The sequence below is a fragment of the Cornus florida genome, unplaced genomic scaffold (genome assembly GCF_030987335.1).
Source record: "Cornus florida cultivar Cherokee Brave unplaced genomic scaffold, ASM3098733v1 CherokeeBrave_3.0.0_Hap2_Chr04, whole genome shotgun sequence".
NCBI classification, from domain to species: domain Eukaryota; kingdom Viridiplantae; phylum Streptophyta; class Magnoliopsida; order Cornales; family Cornaceae; genus Cornus; species Cornus florida.
The window spans coordinates 13,816,119-13,823,769 of NW_026775574.1; positions in this window are offsets into that span (position 1 = coordinate 13,816,119).

Consider the following 7,651-nt stretch of genomic DNA (forward strand, 5'->3'; position numbering starts at 1 on the left):
AAACTGGATATGAAACATTCTTATTGACACTCTTTTCACTTTTCTCATTTAATGTCCCACTTATGACAATAAAATCATCCTCCAAAAGAATGACTTGAAAAGAAATAAAAGAGATGATATTTTTCCTTTCATCCACGGTCTTAAAAACAAAATCAATCATGGTTAGGCTTGCCTCTTTGTTGTGTTCTTGAAACACATTCAAATGATCATCCATATTGATAATTGGTGAGGCATTGTCTTTCAAAGACTCATTTGGATTAATAAGAAACACCCTCTCTTCATCCCTCTTCTCCTCCTCATAAATTACCATTTCCTCACCTTCTAAGTAAGCTAAGGAGTCCATTAGAGAGTTTATTTCATTTTTAGAGCTTTTAAAGCCAAAACCACAATTTTTATATATTTCCAAAAGACACTCCTCAAGAGGGTCAATAGAGATAATAGAAGGAAGGCCCTTTTCAACAAGTTCCTCCTCCTTCTCTCCTACCTCAAGTGTGGTCAACATCTCCTCACTCTCTAGAGTAGCCATCTCCGAGATAAAATCATAATCAAAACAAGGAAAGTCCTCATTAATCATGTTATGTTCTATTGGATTAGCCACTAACTCACTTGCCACTTCCTCCTCTATACAAGATAGAGTACTAGGCATTAGCTCACTTGTTTCATTCTCCTCACTCTCATCATCCTCATCTATATACATTGAAGTTCTTGCCATTTTTTCATTTGCATCTTCCTCCTCCTCTTGATGAGAAAGAGTACTTGCAATTTGCTCAACTTGAGCTTCTAAGTTGGCTAAAGTTTGAGAATGAGAATTAATAAGTGAAGTGTGTGAAATATGCACATCAAGTAAAGCTAACACTTTTTCTTCAAATTCGGGTGAGTACTTAGAAGGTGGTGGAATTGATTCATCATAAAATGGTGGTGGAGGGCAATAGTCATAAGAAGGATTAAATGAGTGATCAAATCCATAATAAGATGATGCATGAAATGAATTGGACTCAATCTCATAAGGATTAAAATGTGATGGAGGAGCATAAGGTGAAGGGATGTAATTCCCCCCCAAACTTGGATCAAACAATTCCTCCATTCACAATTAAAACCCAAATGCAAAAAAAATTGGCCTCAACAAGGGCTTATGCTTGGACAAAAATTTAGTAATAAAATGAGCCTCAACAAGGGCTATCACAAGCATACAAAGAAGTGAAACAATTAAAATACAAGAGTGCCAAGAATTGCTCACAATGGTCCTTTAGTACTTCAACTCCAAATTTAGCTTTTAAGCTCCAATGATTGCTTTAAGTTCCAAAGTTCGCCTTCCTTGTAGTCAAGTACCTAATTGAACAAATAATAATGAGAATCAAGAGAAAAGAATATACAATGGAAAATAAAATAAAAATAGAAGCAATCTAATGAACACTATTGTTTAGTTTAATTCCAACAAAACCGTTAATCCCCGGCAACGGCGCCAAAAACTGACCGGGTCCTCTTTTACAAGGGTCGCGATACCAAGTCAAGCTTGAAAGTTGTGTGTGAATTTAGGAGGTGGCCAAGTTTTACATTTATAGAAAGCCACTACTACCTTTCTCTATATAAAATATAGATAGGGCGAGTAGGGATTGTCCCAAGGGATTTGATGGTGTATCGAATTGTGAAACTATGGTAATTAGGGTTAGTAGGTCGAGTGATCACACAATTGGTTGGTTGGTTGATTAAGCTAGATTGAATTCAACTAAATAAAATAATATGAGGTAAACAAGAGAGAGAGAGGTCTTGGGGTGTAGAGATCACCACCAAGCAATACTTTTATATACTACTAACAAGTGATCAATTGAGGGTAATGGATGTGTTGCAATATGATAAGGGTGTGTGTGCATTAGGTTGATTCAATTGGCAAGGATGACAAATCAAGCAAGTATTGTCTAAACATCATGTGAAGAGCACAATATATCTAAACAATAGAGCATATATTGTCTAGACAACATGGGGATAGCACAATAGATCAAAACAAGTCATTAATCCTTTATTAAGCTCACAATCCACATGCAACACAATATTAGAGGAATATGCCATTTGGACTCACAAGCATGGAATATCAAAAATCAAGAGTAGATTGTCCTCCCATCTAACATTATACTACCACTACACTAAATCTACACTACTAGCATGAAAATAAAGCTATCTAGACCAGGGGAGAGGCACAAACCATCAAGAATAGGCATAAACCATCAAATGAACCAAAATAGCATTCATTAAGCATATCATCTTGATAATCTCTAGATCTATAGCATCAATACACATAGACATGCATCAAAAACACTAAATCTAGAGATAAGCACATGAATATCCTACTTTAGCATACATAGACATATGGGTAGAATAGAATAGTCAATTAGAAGCATTAAACCATACAAACCATGAAATAATCAAGATTTATATATACATGAATATCAAGATGTATCATACAACACTAATCCCTCAATAATACACAAGATTAGAGTATAGAAAGCATGCTTGGGGCTAACTCTAGCCCCAAGAAGATGTCTAGCCACTCATGGTAGTGATGATCCAACCCCCAAGGGCTAACTCCATGGCTGCTCCTTGTTGGTGAGAATCTCCTCCAATGGTTGCTCTAGCTCCCTCCCTTCTTCCTCTCCAAGAATAGTCTCCAAAAATGATTTTCAATGTGTGACAAGAGACTCTAGACTCCTCTCCAAAAAGTGTATCATATTCCTTATATAGGTAGGTCAAATACACCCTATGATGAGCTGTGGTCGTGCAAGGCATATTCTCCAATGATTGGATGAAGGACGGAATAAATGAGCTGGACTTTAACTTTTTCTCGCTGGAGGAAGTTCGATCGATCGAACCTTAACTTGGATCGATCGAACTTGGAATTTCAGCAAAGGTCAAGGTTGGATCTATCGAGAAGTACTGTGATCGATCATAGATGTTCGATCGATCGAACTCTAAATTGGATTGATCGAACTTTTCAGCTACACAACTTTGATTCCTTTTTGCTCCTTTCTTTCTCCACTTTGCTCCCTCATTTGGTTTATCTCAGGATTGCTTCAATTAAGCTCTTATTTGGCTGAGTTAGCTCAACTTTTGGATTAGTGCCTGAAAATATAAATAACACGTGATAAGTCTAAAACGGCAAAGTAAGATAGATAAAGGTACTAGAATGCTTACACTTAACGGGTTTAAATGCGCACTTTTCGGTGCTCATCACAACATTTTCAGGGTTAGCAAGCAGTGACTACAAGAATCTAATATTCAAGCAGCCGACTATTTGATATTATTACTTGCATGATATGCCTGGTTTTGTCTTTCTCTAAATGCGAGTCAAGAAGGTCCATATATATGTAAGAACCTCTCATTACTTTGGCTTATTATCTGATCTCACTCTTTTTTATATTATCCCTTTTTTTGTTATATCTCTTTTGGTTCAATCTGGATGATATTTTGGATATCAACGATAAATAAAAATAATAAAATATATAAATGAATGCTTGACGATTAACTAATCTTCCTGCAATATATATATATATATATATATATATATATATATATATATATATATATTTTCTCATCTTGTAAAGTTATGCTCCGAACCCAAAATTTTACACTTTTTTATATAAAACGTTTAATTTTATATTATTACTTTACTACTAGTACATTTTTTAGAAAAAAAAAAAAAAAAATTATACATATTATTACTTCGGCCTCAAATGAAGATTTCTAGCTCTGCCCTTTGCATTATCAAATAATATTATTACATTCTCAATTAAATATACAACAAAGCATAAGAGAGGATCCGAATACAGTCATACATAATTTATGCAACTAGATGCAAGATGCCTGCCCACTGCCCAGCTCAAGCAATCGTGGCACTGCATTTGACTTATAGATCTAGTACACAAAACCACTCTTTAATTCAACATCACTTAATTTTAAATTTTTACACAATTTTAATACATAATGTTATTAAAATTAATTCAATACTAATATGATTAACTTAAAACAACAGTAAACATTGACCATGTTTCATTGGTTGTATTAACCCTCTGCTTAAGACTGAGCAACCCTATTTGAAGACATATATCACATGCATTCCCTGACCTTTAATTAAATTGGAAACTAGTTGCAAGTAACTTTCAAAACCTCAACTTGTTTCTTCCTCCTTTTTTTTTTTTATAATCAATATTGTTATTTGATTACTATACATATATTTTTTTTTTCCTTTTCTCCAGCAAGTAACTTTAAAGATGTCGAATGTAGAATCTTAGCCTCAAAATATAGGTGCAAGTCCTCCATTAAATATTAATTCATCTCCAGCTTCCTCTTCTCAAGTTCCTATCCTACTTCATTAGAAACCCCTGATGAGACAGTTGCTACTTCAGAGAGAAAAAGAAAATTCACATCAGCAGTTTGGAATGATTTTTCAAGGACAACGATTAATGGTATGCGGTTTGGTGTTTGCAACTATTGTAAGGCACGGTTGAAAGCAGCTAAGAACTATGGAACCACAAGTTTGCGTGACCATTTAAAAATTTGCAAGAAACGGAGGAAAGATGGGGCCATGAGACAATATGTTTTGCAATCCAATATTAAAAGGAATGAAGTCACTAATGAAGCACAAGTGGAATACCATAATTTTGTGTTTGATCAAAACATCTCACGACATGACCTTGCTTGCATGATCATAGTACACGAGTATCCACTTGCCATGGTTAACCATTCCCGCTTTCGAAAGTTTGTTAATACCCTTCAACCTATGTAAAACACCATCAAGAGTGATATTTTAAAGATCTATCATTCCGAGAAGGCTAAAACAAGCAAATTTATGGATGATCTTCATGGTAGAGTTGCCCTTACTTCAGATATGTGGACTTGTAATCACTCAAAGAAAGGTTTTATGGCGGTAACGGCTCATTTTATTGATGATTCATGGAAATTACAACGAAGAATTTTGAGGTACATTTAGTTTCTTTTTCATTATTATTTTTTTCTCTCTATTACAAATATATTGTATATTAGAAAATGTTATTGGTTGCTTTATGTTTTAAATCCATGTTTCTTTGTTTCTTTTGATAAATGCTCATGGTACTAAGCATGCACTTATTATATGTTTATTAATTATGTATATATATATATATATATATATATATATATATTTTAATATATTTTAGGTTCACCTATGTGCCTGCTCCACATAATAAGGAAGTTCTTATTGAAGTTCTTATTAATACCATGTTAGATTGGAATATTGAGAGAAAGTTGAGTACCATTACCTTGGATAATTGCGCCACAAATGATGCCATGATTGATAGTCTTTTAGAGAAGATTGATTCAGGTACACTCTTACATGAGGGAAAGGTTCTTTATATGAGATGTTGTGCACATATCTTGAACTTAATTGTGAAAAATGGGTTAGAAGTAATGGGGGATGGGATTGAAAGAATCCATGATAGTGTGTATTTTTGGACAGCTACACCGGGTAGGATTGAAAATTTTGAAGAATCGGCTAAACAATTAAAGATTCCATGTACTAAAAAGTTATGTACTGATTGTAAAACTCGTTGGAACTCTACATATCTTATGCTTCAAGTCGCTTTAATATATAAAGATGTGTTCCCAAGGTTGAAGCAACGTGAGAGGCTTTACACTAAAGTGCCAACTAATGAAGATTAGGAAAGGGCAAAAGAAATTTGTGCAAAGTTGAAACTTTTTCACTTTACTACAGAGTTATTTTCTAGATCTAAATACCTTACTTCAAATTGTTATTTTCAAAAAATTTGTGAAATTAGAGTTGCATTGTCTATTTGGCTTGAAAGCCCACTTGAGATCATTAGAGTGATGACATCAAAAATGATGGTGAAATATGAGAAATATTAGGAAGTTTGTCATGAAATGATGGTAGTGGCGGTGGTTTTAGATCCACAATACAAGATGAAGCTTGTTGAATATTATTTTCCAAAAATTTATGGAGGTAGAGCATTGGTTGAAATTGAAAAGGTTCGACAAAGTTGTTATGATTTACTTTATGAGTACCAAAGCAAGGCATGCTTTAATGGAACTAGTGCAAGGGCTTCATCTTCTAATATCACTTCAATAACCGGAGTTATAAATTTTGAGGAGGAGGATGATCCCTCACAGTTTGATTTGTTTATGAACTTGAGTTCAAGTAAAGTGCAACTAAAGAGTGAGCTGGACTTTTACTTGGAAGAAAATGTGTTGCCTAGATCAACTGTTTTTGATGTCTTGGGCTGGTGGAAGATGAATGGAATTAAGTTTCCTACTTTGCAAAAGATTGCTCGGGACATTTTAGCTGTCCCTGTGTCTACCGTAGCATCGGAGTCCGCTTTTAGCACCGGTGGTAGAATGGTTAGTCCACATCGTAGTAGAATTCATCCGACTACTTTGGAGGCTTTGATGTGTGCCCAAAACTGGATGTTGAGTGAAGAGGATGGTATATTAAATCTAAAATTTTTGTTATTAATTTTTTTTTTATTATTATTATTTTTTAAATGTAATAGCTATCTAAAATGTTTTATTTTGTTTTAAGGAGCTCGTGCAGATCTAGACCCATCCAATGCCAATATATTTTGTGATTGTGATGATGATTCTCCAAGATCTGAGCTTTTGAACTAAGGTATTACTTTAAACATTGAGGTTAATTGGTTGCAAAAGTTTTAATATCTTAATCAATTGCTTGAATAAGTGTTATTACAAAGGTAAATTATGAGGCTGCAACTATTTCTATCTATTCTTCTTGTTGCTCAAATACTTCTAATAGCCACCATATTCCTTACTATTTATGGGTTGCTCAAATGTATATATATATCTTAAAGGAAGACCAATAGAACTGCAATTGCCTCAGTCCCAAAGTTTCTTTTTGTTTTCTTTTTATTTTATTTTATTTTTTTATTTTTTTTTGGATCCTGATTTCTCACAATGTTGAAGTCTCCTATTTTGAGAAGAGATAGGAACCCATTGCATTGTCTAGAGAAAAGAATTGCATATATTAGTTGGAAATACAAAACCATTGCCAATGTTTGGTTCAAGCAATTATCTAACTGAAGTTGCAAGTTTTTGTCTTAATTTGAATTATTGATATATATATATATATATATATATATATATATATATATATATATATATCAATAATTCAAATTAAGACAAAAACTTGCAACTTCAGTTAGATAATTGCTTGAACCAAACATATATATATTTTGTATTCTATTTCAGGATTTGTTGCTGAGTGTGTAGACATACACCCATCCAATTTATGTTATTTTCAGCTCTACAACTTATGCCACGGAAGCTTTGAAGGGACTTTAGAGAATGGCTTGATATCTTTGGAACTTTTTCAACTTTAGTTACTTTTGTTCAATTAATGAAAGACTGGTGTTTGTTTGGAACGCGTAATTTTGTTTGTCGGTTTTTTTTTTTTTTTTGGAAGAATGTTATTTGTTTTGATTCATGAGGTTGAAAATTTCCAGATCAGGTTGAAAATTGTTATAATTGTGTTGAAGTTTTATTAAATTATTAGGTTAAAAATTTTATGGTTGTGTTGATTTTGTTGAAGGTGAATTGGAATTTAAATAATGTTATGCGGGGCGGGGTGGGGCGGGACGGTGCTAATGCGGCGGGG